Below are 18,188 nucleotides of genomic sequence, written 5' to 3'. Positions count from 1 at the left end.
CAAGAAGTTTGCATATATAAAAACAAGGTCATGTTCATAAGTCACAAGCATAGAAAATCATAGAAAAATAAATTTGGAAATCACTAAATTGTACTAAATTAACTATTTTTCAGGGTTCAGGAAAAGTGACATAGCAGTACTTAGAGCACCCAAAAATAAAATTATTTTCATAGCACTTTCACATTTTAATACATTTAACAATTTAGTTCTCTTATTAAGTCAGGCAGAACAATAAACATTGAGCAAATAAAGTACACTTATTAATCTGTATTCAGAACACTTATCAAATAGAAAGTTGAAATAAAATCAGTGTAACAACTCTGCTTCATTTAATAATTTTTCTCTACCTGGGGCGATTCAAGATGCTTTTAACTTGTCAAAAGTCAACCTCTGGGGAAAAGATGGCGGAAGAGTAAGACGTGGAGATCACCTTCCGCCCCACAGATACATCACAAATACATCTACACATGGAATTGCTCCTATAGAACACCCACTGAAGGCTGGCAGAAGACCTCAGACCTCCCAAAAGGCAAGAAACTCCCCACGTATCTGGATAGGGCAAAAGAAAAAAGAAAGAACAGAGACAAAAGAATAGGGATGGGACCTGCACCAGTGGGAGGGAGCTGTGAAGGAGGAAAGGTTCCACACACCAGGAAGCCCCTTCACGGGTGGAGACGGCGGGTGGCGGAGGGGGGAAGCTTCAGAGCCACGGAAGAGAGTGCAGCCACAGGGGTGCGGAGGGCAAAGCGGAGAGATTCCCGCACAGAGGCTCGGCGCCAAGCAGCACTCACCAGCCCGAGAGGCTTGTCTGCTCACCCGCCGGGGCGGGCGGGGCTGGGAGCTGTGGCTCGGGCTTCGGTCGGATCGCAGGGAGAGGACTGGGGCTGGCTGCGTGAACACAGTCTGAAGGGACTACTGCGCCACAGCTAGCCGGGAGGGAGTCCAGGAAAAAGTCTGCAGCTGCTGAAGAGGCAAGAGACTTTTTCTTGCCTCTTTGTTTCCTGGTGCGCGAGGAGAGGGGATGAAGAGCGCCACTTAAAGGAGCTCCAGAGACGGGCGCGAGCCGCGGCTATCAGCGCGGACCCCATAGATGGGCATGAGACGCTAAGGCTGCTGCTGCCACCACCAAGAAGCCTGTGTGCGAGCACAGCTCACTCTCCACACCGCCCCGCCCGGGAGCCTGTGCATCCCGCCACTGCCAGGCTCCCGTGATCCGGGGACAACTTCCCCAGGAGAACGCACGGCGCGCCTCAGGCTGGTGCAACGTCACGCCGGCCTCTGCCGCCGCAGGCTCGCCCCGCACCCGTACCCCACCCTCCCCCCAGCCTGAGTGAGCCAGAGCGCCCGAATCAGCTGCTCCTTTAACCCCGTCCTGTCTGGGCAGGGAACAGATGCCCTCAGGCAACCTACATGCAGAGGCGGGTCCAAATCCAAAGCTGAACCCTGGGAGCTGTACGAACAAAGGAGAGAAAGGGAAATTTCTCCCAGCAGCCTCAGAAGCAGCGAATTAAATCTCCACAATCAACTTGATGTACCCTGCATCTGTGGAATACCTGAATAGACAAAGAATCATCCCAAATTGAGGAGGTGGACTTTGGGAACAAGATATATTATTTTTTCCCCTTTTCCTCTTTTTGTGAGTGTGTATGTGTATTCTTCTGCATGAGATTTTGTCTGTATAGCTTTGCTTTCACCATTTGTCCTAGGGTTCTGTCCGTCTGTTGTTTTTTTTTTTTTTTTTACTTAAAACAATTTTTTTCTTAATAATTTTTTTATTTTTTATTTTAATAACTTTATTTTATTTTATTTTATCCTCTTTCTTTCTTTCTTTCTTTCTATTTCTTCTCCCTTTTATTCTGAGCCATGTGGATTAAAGGCTCTTGATGCTCCAGCCAGGCATCAGGGCTGGGCCTCTGAGGTGGGAGAGCCAACTTCAGGACACCGGTCCACAAGAGACCTCCCAGCTCCACGTAATACCAAACGGCGAAAATCTCCCAGAGATCTCCATCTCAACACCAAGACCCAGCTTCACTCAACGACCAGCAAGCTACAGTGCTGGACACCCCATGCCAAACAACTGGCAAGACAGGAACACAACCCCATCCATTAGCACAGAGGCTGCCGAAAATCATAATAAGGCCACAGACACCCCAAAACACACCACCAGACGTGGACCTGCCCACCAGAAAGACAAGATCCAGCCTCATCCACCAGAACACAGGTACTAGTCCCCTCCACCAGGAAGCCTACACAACCCACTGAACCAAACTAAGCCACTGGGGACAGACACCAAAAACAACAGGAACTACGAACCTGCAGCCTGCGAAAAGGAGACCCTAAACACAGTAAGATAAGCAAAATGAGAAGACAGAAAAACACACAGCACATGAAGGAGCAAGGTAAAAACACACCAGACTTAACAAATGAAGAGGAAATAGGCAGTCTACCTGAAAAAGAATTCAGAATAATTATAGTAAAGATGATCCAAAATCTTGGAAATAGAATAGACAAAATACAAGAAACATTTAACAAGGACCTAGAAGAACTAAAGAAGAAACAAGCAATGATGAACAACACAATAAATGAAATTAAAAATACTCTAGAAGGGATCAATAGCAGAATAACTGAGGCAGAAGAACGGGTAAGTGACCTGGAAGATAAAATTGTGGAAATAACTACTGCAGAGCAGAATAAAGAAAAAAGAATGAAAAGAATTGAGGACAGTCTCAGAGACCTCTGGGACAACATTTAATTGCACCAACATTCGAATTATAGGGGTCACAGAAGAAGAAGAGAAAAAGAAAGGGACTGAGAAAATATTTGAAGAGATTACAGTTGAAAACTTCCCTAATATGGGAAAGGAAATAGTTAATCAAGTCCTGGAAGCACAGAGAGTCCCATACAGGATAAATCTAAGGAGAAACACGCCAAGACACATATTAATCAAACTATCAAAAATTAAATACAAAGAAAACATATTAAAAGCAGCAAGGGAAAAACAACAAATAACACACAAGGGAATCCCCATAAGGTTAAGAGCTGATCTTTCAGCAGAAACTCTGCAAGCCAGAAGGGAGTGGCAGGACATATTTAAAGTGATGAAGGAGAAAAACCTACAACCAAGGTTACTCTACCCAGCAAGGATCTCATTCAGATTTGATGGAGAAATTAAAACCTTTACAGACAAGCAAAAGCTGAGAGAGTTCAGCACCACCAAACCAGCTTTACAACAAATGCTAAAGGAACTTCTCTAGGCAAGAAACACAAGAGAGGGAAAACACCTACAATAACAAACCCAAAACATTTAAGAAAATGGGAATAGGAACATACATATCGATAATTACCTTAAATGTAAATGGATTAAATGCTCCCACCAAAAGATACAGACTGGCTGAATGGATACAAAAACAAGACCCATATATATGCTGTCTACAAGAGACCCACTTCAGACCTAGAGACACTTACAGACTGAAAGTGAGGGGATGGAAAAAGATATTCCATGCAAATGGAAATCAAAAGAAAGCTGGAGTAGCAATTCTCATATCAGACAAAATAGACTTTAAAATAAAGACTATTACAAGAGACAAAGAAGGACTATACATAATGATCAAGGGATCGATCCAAGAAGAAGATAAAACAATTGTAAATATTTATGCACCCAACATAGGAGCACCTCAATACATAAGGCAAATACTAACAGCCATAAAAGGGGAAATCGACAGTAACACAATCATAGTAGGGGACTTTAACACCCCACTTTCACCAATGGACAGATAATCCAAAATGAAAATAAATAAGGAAACACAAGCTTTAACTGATACATTAAACAAGATGGACTTAATTGACATTTACAGGACATTCCACCCAAAAACAACAGAATACACATTTTTCTCAAGTGCTCATGGAACATTCTCCAGGATAGATCATATCTTGGGTCACAAATCAAGCCCTGGTAAATTGAAGAAAATTGAAATCGTATCAAGTATCTTTTCTGACCACAACGCTATGAGACTAGACATCAATTACAGGAAAAGATTTGTAAAAAATACAAACACATGGAGGCTAAACAATACACTACTTAATAACCAAGTGATCACTGGGGAAATCAAAAAATACCTAGAAACAAATGACAATGGAGACACAACGACCCAAAACCTATGGGATGCAGCAAAAGCAGTTCTAAGAGGGAAGTTTACAGCAATACAATCCTACCTTAAGAAACAGGAAACATCTCAAATAAACAACCTAACCTTGCACCTAAAGCAATTAGAGAAAGAAGAACAAAAAACCCCAAAGTTAGCAGAAGGAAAGAAATCATAAAGATCAGATCAGAAATAAATGGAAAAGAAATGAAGGAAATGACAGCAAAGATCAATACAACTAAAAGCTGGTTCTTTGAGAAGATAAACAAAATTGATTAGCCAGACTCATCAAGAAAAAAAGGGAGAAGACCCAAATCAATAGAATTAGAAATGAAAAAGGAGAAGTAACAGCTGACACTGCAGAAATACAAACGATCATGAGAGATTACTACAAGCAACTCTATGCCAATAAAATGGACAACCTGGAAGAAATGGACAAATTCTTAGAAATGCACAACATGCCGAGACTGAACCAGGAAGAAATAGAAAATATGAACAGACCAATCACAAGCACTGAAATTGAAACTGTGATTAAAAATCTTCCAACAAACAAAAGCCCAGGACCAGATGGCTTCACAGGCGAATTCTATCAAACATTTAGAGAAGAGCTAACACCTATCCTTCTCAAACTCTTCCAAAATAATGCAGAGGGAGGAACACTCTCCAACTCATTCTATGAGGCCACCATCACCCTGATACCAAAACCAGACAAAGATGTCACAAAGAAAGAAAACTACAGGCCAATATCACTGATGAACATAGATGCAAAAATCCTCAACAAAATACTAGCAAACAGAATCCAACAGCACATTAAAAGAATCATACACCATGATCAAGTGGGGTTTATTCCAGGAATGCAAGGATTCTTCAATATATGCAAATCAATCAACGTGATACACCATATTAACAAATTGAAGGGCTTCCCTGGTGGCGCAGTGGATAAGAATCTGCCTGCCAATGCAGGGGACACGGGTTCGTGCCCCGGTCCGGGAAGATCCCACATGCCGTGGAGCGGCTAGGCCCGTGAGCCACAACTACTGAGCCTGCGCGTCTGGAGCCTGTGCTCCGCAAAGGGAGAGGCCGCGACAGTGAGAGGCCCGCGCACCGCGATGAAGAGTGGCCCCCGCTCGCCGCAAATGGAGAAAGCCCTCGCACAGAAACGAAGACCCAGCACAGCCAAAAATAAATAAATAAATAAATAAATTAATTAATTAAAATAACAAACCCATTACATATTAACATACAAATATATTTTTAAAAAAAAAACAAATTGAAGGAGAAAAACCATATGATCCTCTCAATAGATGCAGAGAAAGCTTTCGACAAAATTCAACACCCATCTATGATAAAAGCCCTGCAGAAAGTAGCTATAGAGGGAACTTTCCTCAACATAATAAAGGCCATATATGACAAACCCACAGCCAACATCGTCCTCAATGGTGAAAAACTGAAACCATTTCCACTAAGATCAGGAACAAGACAAGGTTGCCCACTCTCACCACTGTTATTCAACATAGTTTTGGAAGTTTTAGCCACAGCAATCAGAGAAGAAAAAGAAATAAAAGGAATTCAAATCAGAAAAGAAGAAGTAAAACTGTCACTGTTTGCAGATGACATGATACTATACATAGAGAATCCTAAAGATGCCACCAGAAAACTACTAGAGCTAATCAATGAATTTGGTAAAGTAGCAGGATACAAAATTAATGCACAGAAATCTCTGGCATTACTATACACTAATGATGAAAAATCTGAAAGTGAAATTAAGAAAACACTCCCATTTACCATTGCAACAAAAAGAATAAAATATCTAGGAATAAACCTACCTAAGGAGACAAAAGACCTGTATGCAGAAAATTATAAGACACTGATGAAAGAAATTAAAGATGATACAACTAGATGGAGAGATATACCATGTTCTTGGATTGGAAGAATCAACATTGTGAAAATGTCTCTACTACCCAAAGCAATCTACAGATTCAATGCAATCCCTATCAAACTACCACTGGCATTTTTCACAGAACTAGAACAAAAAATTTCGCAATTTGTATGGAAGCACAAAAGACCCCGTATAGCCAAAGCAATCTTAAGAACGAAAAATGGAGCTGGAGGAATCAGGCTCCCTAACTTCAGACTATACTACAAAGCTACAGTAATCAAGACAGTATGGTACTGGCACAAAAACAGAAATACAGATCAATGGAACAGGATAGAAAGCCCAGAGATAAACCCACGCACATATGGTCACCTTATCTTTGATAAAGGAACCAAGCATATACAGTGAAGAAAAGACAGCCTCTTCAATAAGTGGTGCTGGGAAAACTGGACAGGTACATGTAAAAGTATGAAATTAGAACACTCCCTAACACCATACACAAAAATAAACTCAAAATGGATTAAAGGCCTAAGTGTAAGGCCAGACACTGTCAAATTCTTAGATGAAAACATAGGCAGAACACTCTATGACATAAATCACATCAAGATCCTTTTTGACCCAGCTCCTAGAGAAATGGAAATAAAAACAAAAATAAACAAATGGGACCTAATGAAACTTAAAAGCTTTTGCACAGCAAAGGAAACCATAAACAAGATGAAAAGACAACCCTCAGAATGGGAGAAAATATTTGCAAATGAAGCAACTGACAGAGGATTAATCTCCAAAATTTACAAGCAGCTCATGCAGCTCAATAACAAAAAAACAAACAACCCAATCCAAAAATGGGCAGAAGACCTAAATAGACATTTCTCCAAAGAAGATATACAGATTGCCAACAAACACATGAAAGAATGCTCAACATCATTAATCATTAGAGAAATGCAAATCAAAACTACAATGAGATATCATCTCACACTGGTCAGAATGGCCATCATCAAAATTTCTAGAAACAATAAATGCTGGAGAGGGTGTGGAGAAAAGGGAACACTCTTGCACTGTTGGTGGGAATGTAAATTGATACAGACACTATGGAGAACAGTATGGAGGTTTCTTAAAAAACTAAAAATAGAACTACCATACGACCCAGCAATCCCACTACTGGGCATATACCCTGAGAAAACCATAGTTCAAAAAGAGTCATGTACCAAAATGTTCATTGCAGCTCTATTTACAATAGCCAGGACATGGAAGCAACCTAAGTGTCCATCATCGGATGAATGGATAAAGACGATGTGGCACATATATACAATGGAATAATACTCAGCCATTAAAAGAAACGAAATTGAGTTATTTTTAGTGAGGTGGATGGAGTTAGAGTCTGTCATACAGAGTGAGGTAAGTCAGAAAGAGAAAAACAAATACAGTATGCTAACACATATATATGGAATCTAAGGGGAAAAAAAAGTCATGAAGAATCTAGTGGTAAGACGGGAATAAAGACACAGACCTACTAGAGAATGGACTTGAGGATATGGGGAGGGGGAAGGGTAAGCTGTGACAAAGTGAGAGAGTGGCATGGACATATATACACTATCAAACGTAAAATAGATAGCTAGTGGGAAGCAATCGCATAGCACAGGGAGATCAGCTCGGTGCTTTGTGACCACCTAGAGTGGTGGGATAGGGAGGGTGGGAGGGAGGGAGATGCAAGAGGGAAGAGATATGGGAACATATGTTTATGTATAACTGATTCACTTTGTTATAAAGCAGAAACTAACACACCATTGTAAAGCAATTATACTCCAATAAAGATGTTAAAAAAAAAAAGTCAACCTCTGACTGTAAACTTTAGTGTAAACTACTGAATACAAATACATTACATACTTATCCTATGGCTCTATTTTTATTATTGACATAGTAATATTCAAAGCAACTTAGCTATCTTGAGGTACAGAATTTTACCCAAATAAAACATGTTTAAAAATAGGATCAGTTATAAAAATGTGAATCAAAGCCATTTGCTGATGACCCATTTACTTTCAGACTATTTGAAAAATATGTAGAATATTGTTAGAGAAATGGATCTGCTTTATTCACTTATGTATTACAAATGCCCACAGTAGTGCCTAGTACATGGTTAGTACTTAATAAATATTTGATGAATTAATTTAACGAGTAGGTGAGCAGGCAATTACTTACATCTAACTTGGTTTCTTTATAGTCAGTGATTACGGATTATATGGCAAATGACTAAATAATAACCAAGAGGTACATTTTAAAAGGGCAAATACATATTTAGATGTTAGGTGAATAGATTTTCATTTAAATGGGTTTATACAACAAATAATAGTTGTGTGCCTACTATGTGCCACTCAGAACCAGTAGACCATAATTTCTAGAAAATAAGATCCACCCTCAGATTATCCTAAAATCTGCAGAACCTTCCACAACCAAAGATTGGATAGGCTTTATTGGATGGGCATATCCAAGAATATAACTTACTAGGGGTTAGTCCCTCTTTATTCAAACCTAGTCATCTCTTCATTACAGCATATTTGCTTAAGAATCCTGAATTAACTGTTTTGGAAATCTGGTTGGTGTATGTACTCTGAACTTTGCAAGGATATATATTATAGAAATGAATGTGTGTTTGAGCCAAGCTCTCCTGCTAAGTTCAGACACTGTCAAGAGGAAATGCTGAAATCTAACTGCAGAATCCTTGAAGTGCTTGTTGGAAAAGCACCTTGGAAAGTTCACCCTGGGCCAAATAAATGCCAAAAGGCCTGTCTTCTACCCCAATGTACAGCTAGAAGGAACTGCGCTGAGCCAGGGTTGTGATGGGATTGATACCGCAAAGAATTCCTCCAGTCATTGGGTACTTTCTGGGTTAATCTGCAGTGAGCTGGTTCAGCCTGGCCATCTCTTGTGACTGTACTTTAAAGGTCCTGAGAAAGATCCACCTGAAGTATATGAAAAGGTAGGGACAAAAGAATAACAATGTAGGTTGGCTTGAGCCCTTACTCGGTTTACCAGGAGCAGAGGCAAGCCCTATTTACAAAGTGTCAATTCCTCTCACCCCTCAGGCTTCCAGGATCAAGTCCAAAGAACTTACCCTGGCCACTCATCTGTCTTTATGGGAACTACTCTAATGGAGAATAGGATCAGATCAACCATTCTTGTTTGTTTATTTCTGTGGGAAGTGTTGAGTTATTTTCTGACAGCAACCCTCGGTAAAAACAATCATTATTGTATTAAGTAGATAATGGAGTCCCTGCAAATATTACTGATTGGTTGATCCACCGACAGTACCATCGAACTTTAACCCTTAGGCCAATGTAATGTTCCAAAAAAGAGATTGACATTTCACTCGTGCATATTGATCGATCACACAATCCTTACAACCTTCTAATTATCGGCTTCAGGTAGACTCACATACAGGTGCCACTCCGAAAGCGCTCTTTCCTCGTGGCTTTATTTGGCAATAATATTGGTGACACCTCACTCTCTCTGGCTTTGCATTACTCTAGGTGTTGTTGCCAAAGCCTCAATCTTCAGTCTAGACTCCATTCCTCACAAGTCTATTCTGTCATCAACCTCATCAATATTTATTCTCTTTACTGGTCTTGCTCATTCCAGACTAAGATTATTCAATGCATTGTTTTCAGAGCAGACTTAGTTGAAAATGCAACATTCATTGAGAGCATTTTAGATTAATATAAATATTCATAGAGGAGCAATAAACCAGGTCAAGTATTTTCAGGTTTTTTTTCTCACCAACAGCAATGAGTTTGTTCATTTAATTTATTTATTTTTGGCTGCGTTGGGTCTTCCTTGCTGTGTGCATGCTTCCTCTAGTTGCGGCGAGCAGGGGCTACTCTTCATTGCGGTGCGTGGGCTTCTCATTGCGTTGGCTTTTCTGGTTGCGGAGCATGGGCTCTAGGCACGCGGGCTTCCATAGTTGTGACACGTGGGCTTCCGTAGTTGTGGCACGTGGGCTCTAGAGCGCAGGCTCAGTAGCTGTGGCGCACGGGCTTCATTGCTCCATGGCATGTGGGAACTTCCCAGACCAGAGCTTGAACCCTTGTCCCCTGCACTCACAGGCGGATTCTTAACCACTGCGCCACCAGGGAAGCCCAGCAATGAGTTTATATGCTTGTGCATTTTAGAGATATAAGACAAAGGAAATGTTGGGATGCACTGTTACTTAAAATGTATGTATATAAATATAAAATGTATAGAAATGTATGTATGCATGTATACCCACATGTATTTTACATATTTTGAGTTTTAAAATCTTTTGTATAACAAATTATACCGACGAGACTTTGGGGATTATTTCGTATTTACAGATGGATATCTGCTTGCTCTGGTTTAAAACATGAAGGCATTAAAATATTTGTGAAAACAGGCTTTAAAAATCTTCTCAATTATCAAAAACGCTATCAAAATGTTGTTCCAAAGCCAAGTTGTCAGGGAATCATAAATATTTATTATGTTTCTTCTAACCTTCATAGACAAGTACCTAGGGCTTTATCAACACATCTAAAGAATGTGAGATATTGCATTCAAGACATAAATGGGCTCACCCACTGAAGATGATATTTTTCAGCATTTGTTTTAGAAATGGGAAATCTCCCTTGGCAATATTTAGGGAACACACATTTAACAGGGTAATATTCACAAGTAATAGCGCTGCAAAGAAAATTCCAACCCAAACATTCATACTGTCTTTTAAAACAAAGATTTTGTACAAGATTTTCCACCCTCCCTTCCCACTCCAGCAAAGTGCTGAGTCCAAGGATATTTTGCTATGCTCATTCTTTGGAATCTTTACTGTCCTTATTTTTGTTGACCAGTTTAGTTTAGTTTACTTCACTTTAGCAGTTGGGTGGCTGATTTATCTCTAAAAAAAACAAAAAAAGCATTTTCCTTATGAATAATTCAAACCTTTGCTGGTTATAAAATTGCATCTTTGGCTCTCTCCACAGCCAACTGCTTCTTTCAAGTAGCAGATTCCAAGCCGTGAGTTTGTATCATGGGTCTGACATTTGGGGGAAAAACAATAAAACCCAAGATTTGTTTTAAACAAACTTTCATTTTCTCTTCACAGGTGCCAGGATTTGCTTTTTATTGTTGTTCATCAAAAAAGAAAGTAGTTAATGTTTTCTCCAGAGTGTGTGTTCTGGGCTTCTTTCTGTGTGCTGAAGTTGAAAGAGGAACAAAACAGGAACACAGTGCTATAAATAAATGACTCAGGATTGAGAACATCTGCAAAATTTGGACAATAAGAATATATGTGTATTTTTGTCCCCTGTAGAGAAAACAACTGCTAATTTTCACAATCTAGAATTTTACCACCTTCTTGAACTGTATTTTGAAAATTAATTTTGCACAGATGAGATACATTTCTTCTTGGTCTCAAGACACACTATTTTTAATCATTTTAAAGATATTATTCAGATGAGCATTAAAACTTAGGTAAAACTTTCAAAGTCACATAGTGGCCCCAAACTTATTTTACTTTTTTTCCAATTAGAAATAATATACACAATTAACTTAAAAAAATTCTGTGTGTATATAGATTGTTTAATATTTGTTTATTTTTTACTTGAATAAATAAATGAAGTCATTCCTTTCCTTTAACAATATATATTTTAGTTACAGTTTCATAGGACTCTTTGAATATTGTCCTACTGTCTCATCCAGTTTCCATTTACTTTAAAAAATAAATGAAAATTTTCTACTTGCATACATACTACATGCCACCGTTTTCCCCTTTTAATCCCTGTTTGTCAAGCAGACCAGGAGTTATCTCCATCCCGTGACTCAGGGTTCAAAGGAAGAATGGGACAGCATGCTATGTAATGGTACTGTCACTGTTAAACCTGCTAGGGGCCACTGTGTGTGGCACAGTCTTAATTACCTTAACTTTGCCTTCAGCTGTTCCTCAAAAGGCCCTACATTTGCACACCACTGCGAATAGGATATGATTAGTAATGAGTTTTGAGTTCTACTAATGTTTTATCCTGGAACCAATTTCTTCTATTATTATAACATATATCTTGTTCAGTTCTACCTTTAAAATACAATAGATTTCAATTTGGGACAGTGAAAGTAGATTCCAAGTAGATTTGTTAACTGTAAGGCAAATGAGGTCAAAAGATAGCTGAAATGATACTGTTTTCAGTCCTATTTGGGGTGATGGTGCTTTTTGTTTTACTTCAGACTTTTAAACAGTTGGGTGACTATTCTATTTTATCCTATTTTTAACTGCTCTGCGTAGAGCAAAACAGATTTACTTCCTCTGGACACAACCCAAATTCTCTTCTTTCAAGTCTTTCATGATGAAAGCAAAGCTTTTGTTGCCACGTGTGTGGAATGGAGCCAGGAAAATCACTCATGACGCTAAGAGGTAATCATTATTGCTGGTCTTCATTTGAGCCCCTCAAGATTAGTTCTTAATAGGATTCTACAATGAATGCCCCTTTATGGCCTACATTGTGCTAAAATGGTATATAGGGGCTCCCAAAGTGTGAATATGTATATATGTGTGTATCTGTGGTTCTTGTGTCACATAGTACAAGATCTATTTTCTTCTGTGGAAAACAAAACAAAAATGAAACAAACAAAAGAACTCAAAACAAAACAAATCAGCCAAAACAAAACTAACAAATAAAACCTTATTCATATTTTGGTTAGGGAGGGAGAAGCAGGTAAAGGAGAAATCTGCATGGTGTTTTTACACACAATATTTTGACAACTAAATTCCATAACTTGAGGAAATAACCACATTTTCAGGATATTAAATCAGCCACTTGAGACAGCATTTGAAGTTAGAAAAACTCCAACAATTACACAGGTGTCATTTCTATCAGGCAATGAAGGAAGTGTGACACTTTAATTACCTTCATGCTTGAGTTTTTAAAAAAAGGAGAAGTCTTTTTCCTTCTTATTTCAAATTAGTGGTATGGTGTTTTGCTTTCTCTCATCATATCTTCTTGTGACAGTGTTTCCCTATTCACCAAGTGACCTTGACCTTAGTGGTGAGATCAATAGTAAACAAAGTGGGTCCTAGAGTTAGATTGATTGGGCTTGTGTTGAAGTAGATGTTGTGTGACATTGATCAAGGTTCATCACAGAGAAAGACAAATATCATATGACACCGGTTATATATGAAATCTTAAAAAATGATACAAATGAACTTATTTACAAAAAAGAAATAGACTCACAGACATAGAAAACAAACTTATGGTTACCAAAGGGGAAAGGTGGGGGGGGGAGGGATAAATTAGGAGTTTGGAATTAAAAGATACACACTACTATATATAAAATAGATAACCAACAAGGACCCACTGTATAGCACAGGGAACTATATTCAATATTTTGTAAAAACCTATAAAGAAAAGAATCTGAAAAAGAATATATATATACCCACATGTATATTATATATATGTGTGTGTGTGTGTGTGTATAACTGAGTCAGTTTGCTGTACACCTGAAACTAATACAACATTGTAAATCAAATATACTTCAATTAAAAAACAAAGGTTCATCAACTCACAAAGCCTCACACTTAGTCACTATTATCTATAAAAGAGGAAAATCGTAGCACTTACTTCATGTTTTGTTTCATTTTGTTCCTCCAAGAATTAACTTAGATAATGTATGTACAACACTTCAAATGGGGCTTGACATAGAGAAAATGGGCAACAGCTGTCAGCTATCATGGCCGTCGCTTTATAACATTATTTCAGTGTTGCATTGACATGTCTAAAAGACTAGTTCTCCATAGGTACTTTTGTTACATGAACTCTTTGTTGCTGGAGGCAAAAAGAGACTAAAATTGTTAAACAGCCTCTACTAGCAGAATTTTTTAGTGTGAGGTTTAGTAAATGACAGGAGAGCTTACATTATCTGTTCCCTCTGGACACTGGGAATTAGAATTCTCAGTAACTTTTCTCGTTTGATTTGGGCTATTCATTAAAGCACTAGTTCATTTTGGAAGAAAATTTTAAGCACCTGGAATGGTCAAATTAGGAAAACCTTATTCTTTTGAGTTGCTGCATTTTTTCTTAATTGTGGTGTTTATTTTACATCTAGAGAGACATTGCTAGGGGGAGGTTTTTAGTCCCTCTCCTGCCAATAATTAGATGACTGTAAACAAGATAATTAGTATTTGCTTTCTTTTCTACAGCATTGTAGAAAAGAACAAAATGAACATTAAATATAGATTTTTCTACTTTTGTGTCCTTCACATGTTGTTACATTTGTGGGAAATTGGAGCAATTAATAGTGAATTCACAAACCAATTCCAACGAAAGCATAATGGTGTGGTTTGATACAAAATGTAAGTCCACGTCTCTGGATAATTTAAATTTTGAATCCATCATACGATAAAGATATATTAATTCAATTCTAATCCTCTAAACAAACCTCTACCAACCTCTGCTTGGCAACCTCACTCGTTTATGATTATGTCAGTTAAGCAGAAAAATCATGAAAGGGTTTTTTTTTTTTTAGATAAGATAATAATGAACAGTGGGATCCATCTGAAAAAGGACGCGTGGGAGTGAGCAGGGCTAGCGGGGGGGTGGGGGTGGGGGGGAACCATTTTGCAGTCTGTTTTGTTACATGACAAATGTATTTCCAACATTGATTTACCCTCTGGTTTCCATTTACAGAGAGGAAATAACAAATTGCTGCATTTCTTGTCCTAAACTTGTACCTGAAAATGTAATTACTATGTATCTTATTCATTCTGCTCATTTTATTCACTCAACATCTAAGTCAATATAAAAAAATGTGTATTGAGGACTTACCATGTCACAGAAATAGGTACCTGGTATCAAAAATGCAAAGGAAGAAGTCCTCATCTATCCAGGAGTCAGGTAGTCAGCATTCCACAGCCAGGACAGAGGAAAAGGAAGCTGAAATGTTAACTCAGAAAAAAGCCTCAGTTCCTTCGTTGAGGTGGGAGAAGGGGCGAGAGAGAGGAAAATAATCCAGGTAAAACAATTTACACATGACGATTCAAAAATATGTACACAAAAATAGCTGGATAAATGTTGATTGAAAGCTAGATTGCTACAGAATTATAAGGCCAAGATAAGGAGTTTGGGCTTCGGTCCAATTCCTCCATAATTAATAGTATCATTAATTTTATTTCAACATATATTTCATTAATAACCATTATATATGAGGCATGGGGCCAAGTATTGGGGATATTTGCAAAATGGGATAGATATGGCTCCAACCTCCATGAAGCTTATATTATTACTTATAAAAAATGTTAAAGTTATAATAGCTACCATTTACTGAGTAACTACTATGTTTCTGTGTAGCACACTGTTAATTCGATCATAACAACAAATTGGAGGTTGTTTTTAGTTTTACTGTATGTGAGCAGAAAGTGCAGGACAGAGAAGATTGATGCCATCTCTGAGACCATACTGCTAAGAATAAGTAACTCCAAGTGCCCTGCTACTCCCATTACACTACATTGTCTGCAGCAGTGATAATTCGCTGATGAAGCTCACCAGCAGAATCACAATTTATAAGTTAGGATTTTGAGGCATTTATCAGTTTAAGGTTACAGGTGTTAGAGCTGAAGAAAACTTTAAAAAATATCTAATCTCTCATTTTCTTCTCGTGTCTGAAGTCCAGTGATGTTAGGGCACCATTTAAGGTTTGGGCAACGGAGTATCTTGACTTTCCAGTAAGGATCCTTTTTACCACACTTTACAATTCATACAAATCCAGTTATTCCATCCCCCAGCTCTGGAAATACACTAGCAAGCAAAGCAGACACACTTTGTTCTCACTAAAGCTTAGAGTCTAGTTGAAGAGATCGAGATAGTTCTTGGGGTAAAAGAGTGTTACATTTTCCTATGAAACTCACCAACTGTCATCTTACACTCTAATTATGGAGAGTAAGGCAACCCTGGAAGTAAAATATTGCCATAAATATTGTCCTCTGCAACCTACTAATTGCCTGTAATTCTGAGTAAGATATTTTTCTGGTGGGGTCACCTTTGTGTTATCTTTCCATAGGATCCATGTGAAATGACCCATTTTTTGTTCTAGTCCTATCTCTTCTCCTTGCTATCATCAAAAAACTAGATGGATGTTAACTAGACTTCCTGTGGTGATCATTTCACAGTACAGACGCATATTGAATCATTGTGTTGTACACCTGAAACTAATGTAATATATCAATTACATTTCAATTTAAAAAACGAGTTTTAATTTCAAATGCCATAAAAAGGACTTGGTTTTAATCACTTTAATAGCGTTAATGGATGGACCTAGAGATTATCATACTAAGTGAACTAAGCCAGACAAAGACAAATATCATATGATATTTCTTATATGTGGAATCTAAAAAAATGATACAAATGAACTTATTTACAAAACAGAAAGAGACTCACAGACATAGAAAACAAAGTTATGGTTACCAAAGGAGAAAAGGGGTGGGGGCAGGGACAAATTAGGTTGAGATTAACATATACACACTACTATATATAAAATAGATAACCAACAAGGACCTACTGTATAGCACAGAGAACTATAATCAATATTTTGTAATAAACTATAAGGGAAAAGAATCTGAAAAGGAATATATACACACACACACACACACACACACATATATATATATACACATATATAACTGAATCACTGTGCTCTACACTGAAACTAACATGATATTGTAAATCAACTATACTTCAATAAAAAATAAATAAAATTTTAAAAATAAAAAATTTTTAAAAGATAAGATATTTACTATCTGGCTCTTTAAAGACAAAAAAAAATAGTGCTAAAGTGCTCCTTGGGAAAATCTGGTTCTTAGAGCTCTAAATATGAAATTGACAATATATATTAATTTTAAATTGTTCTCAGTCCTAATGCATGTGCTCTTTGTCAGGGTTGAACTTTGGATTTGAATACATTAGTGGAAAGATTAAGCCTTTTCAGCATCACTATATTTTTACTAAAAATGAATACAAGCCTGCTAAGTGATTTAAGTATTAAACTCAACAGAAATAGTTTTTTCAGTTTAAATTATTTAAGCATCTATCAGAAGATGGGCATTCGACATAGGAAAAAGATAGAGCTAATTGGTGTTTTACTCTCTATTTTCTTTTACAAGTATTCTTGAGAAAGTGATTTTAGGCCTGTAGAGAAATAGAGAATGAAAATACCTCATAGATTTTCTCTAGTCATTGCTGTACCCAGGGGTCTAAGAGGCTCAAGATTAGAAAGATTTACCATTGACATACTGAATGGTCTGTAGATAACACACGTGGAGAGTATTTGTACCTTAACAAGAATGTACATGTACATGGACCAACAGACTTCTGAAACATCAGTCTTATGAGAAAACTTCACTGTCAAGGTAATGTCAAGTAGCATATTACCCTTTGCATGGTCAACTTACCATAATGTTAAAGCTATAGCACTTAGCACAGTGAATATAAAAAGATGACACAATAAGTATTTGTTAGATGAATAGATGCACTGCCAATTTGTTTAATCAATATAATTTAACCAAAACAGAGTGAAACTATAATACTGGAAAAATATATGAAACAACCATTTTGAGACATTGGCAACAGAAAACACAGAGTATACATTTTTGTAGAACACCATTAGTAGTTTTTACCAATCCACAAATTTATTCATAAGATCTATCTGATAAAAATCACCATAGATTAACATTCTCAACTTTGGCTTTAAAGCAAATATTAACAGGAGATTTTTAAAAGTCTGAAGCCCAGGCCACACCCCAGACCAAGAAATCTGGGGTAGGACCCAGGCATCAGTATTTTTTAGAGCTTCCCAGGGCTTCCAATGTTCCAGCCATGGTTGAGATCCATGATCTTAGAGAGCACCATAAAACTTGACTTTGGTCTGGATGAAATGTATAATAAATACTTGTGCTTTTATCTAATAGCACTTTTAAATCTTCCCTTTTTATGCTGATCACACTGCATTGAAATTATTTTATCAGTCTCTACTCCAGTAAACTGAGAGCTCCTTCAAGGCAGGGACAGTATCTTATTAATCAGTGTGTACTACTGTCAGCATCTGCTGTTTATAAATATCTGTTCAGGGAGATAATGAATTAATGAATTGATTTAAAAACTGAATGAAAAATAACAGATTTCTGC

This window comes from Eschrichtius robustus, chromosome X (assembly GCF_028021215.1).
Source record: "Eschrichtius robustus isolate mEscRob2 chromosome X, mEscRob2.pri, whole genome shotgun sequence".
NCBI lineage: Eukaryota > Metazoa > Chordata > Mammalia > Artiodactyla > Eschrichtiidae > Eschrichtius > Eschrichtius robustus.
The sequence above is the reverse complement of the archived record's forward strand: the minus strand, read 5'-3'. Positions refer to the sequence as shown.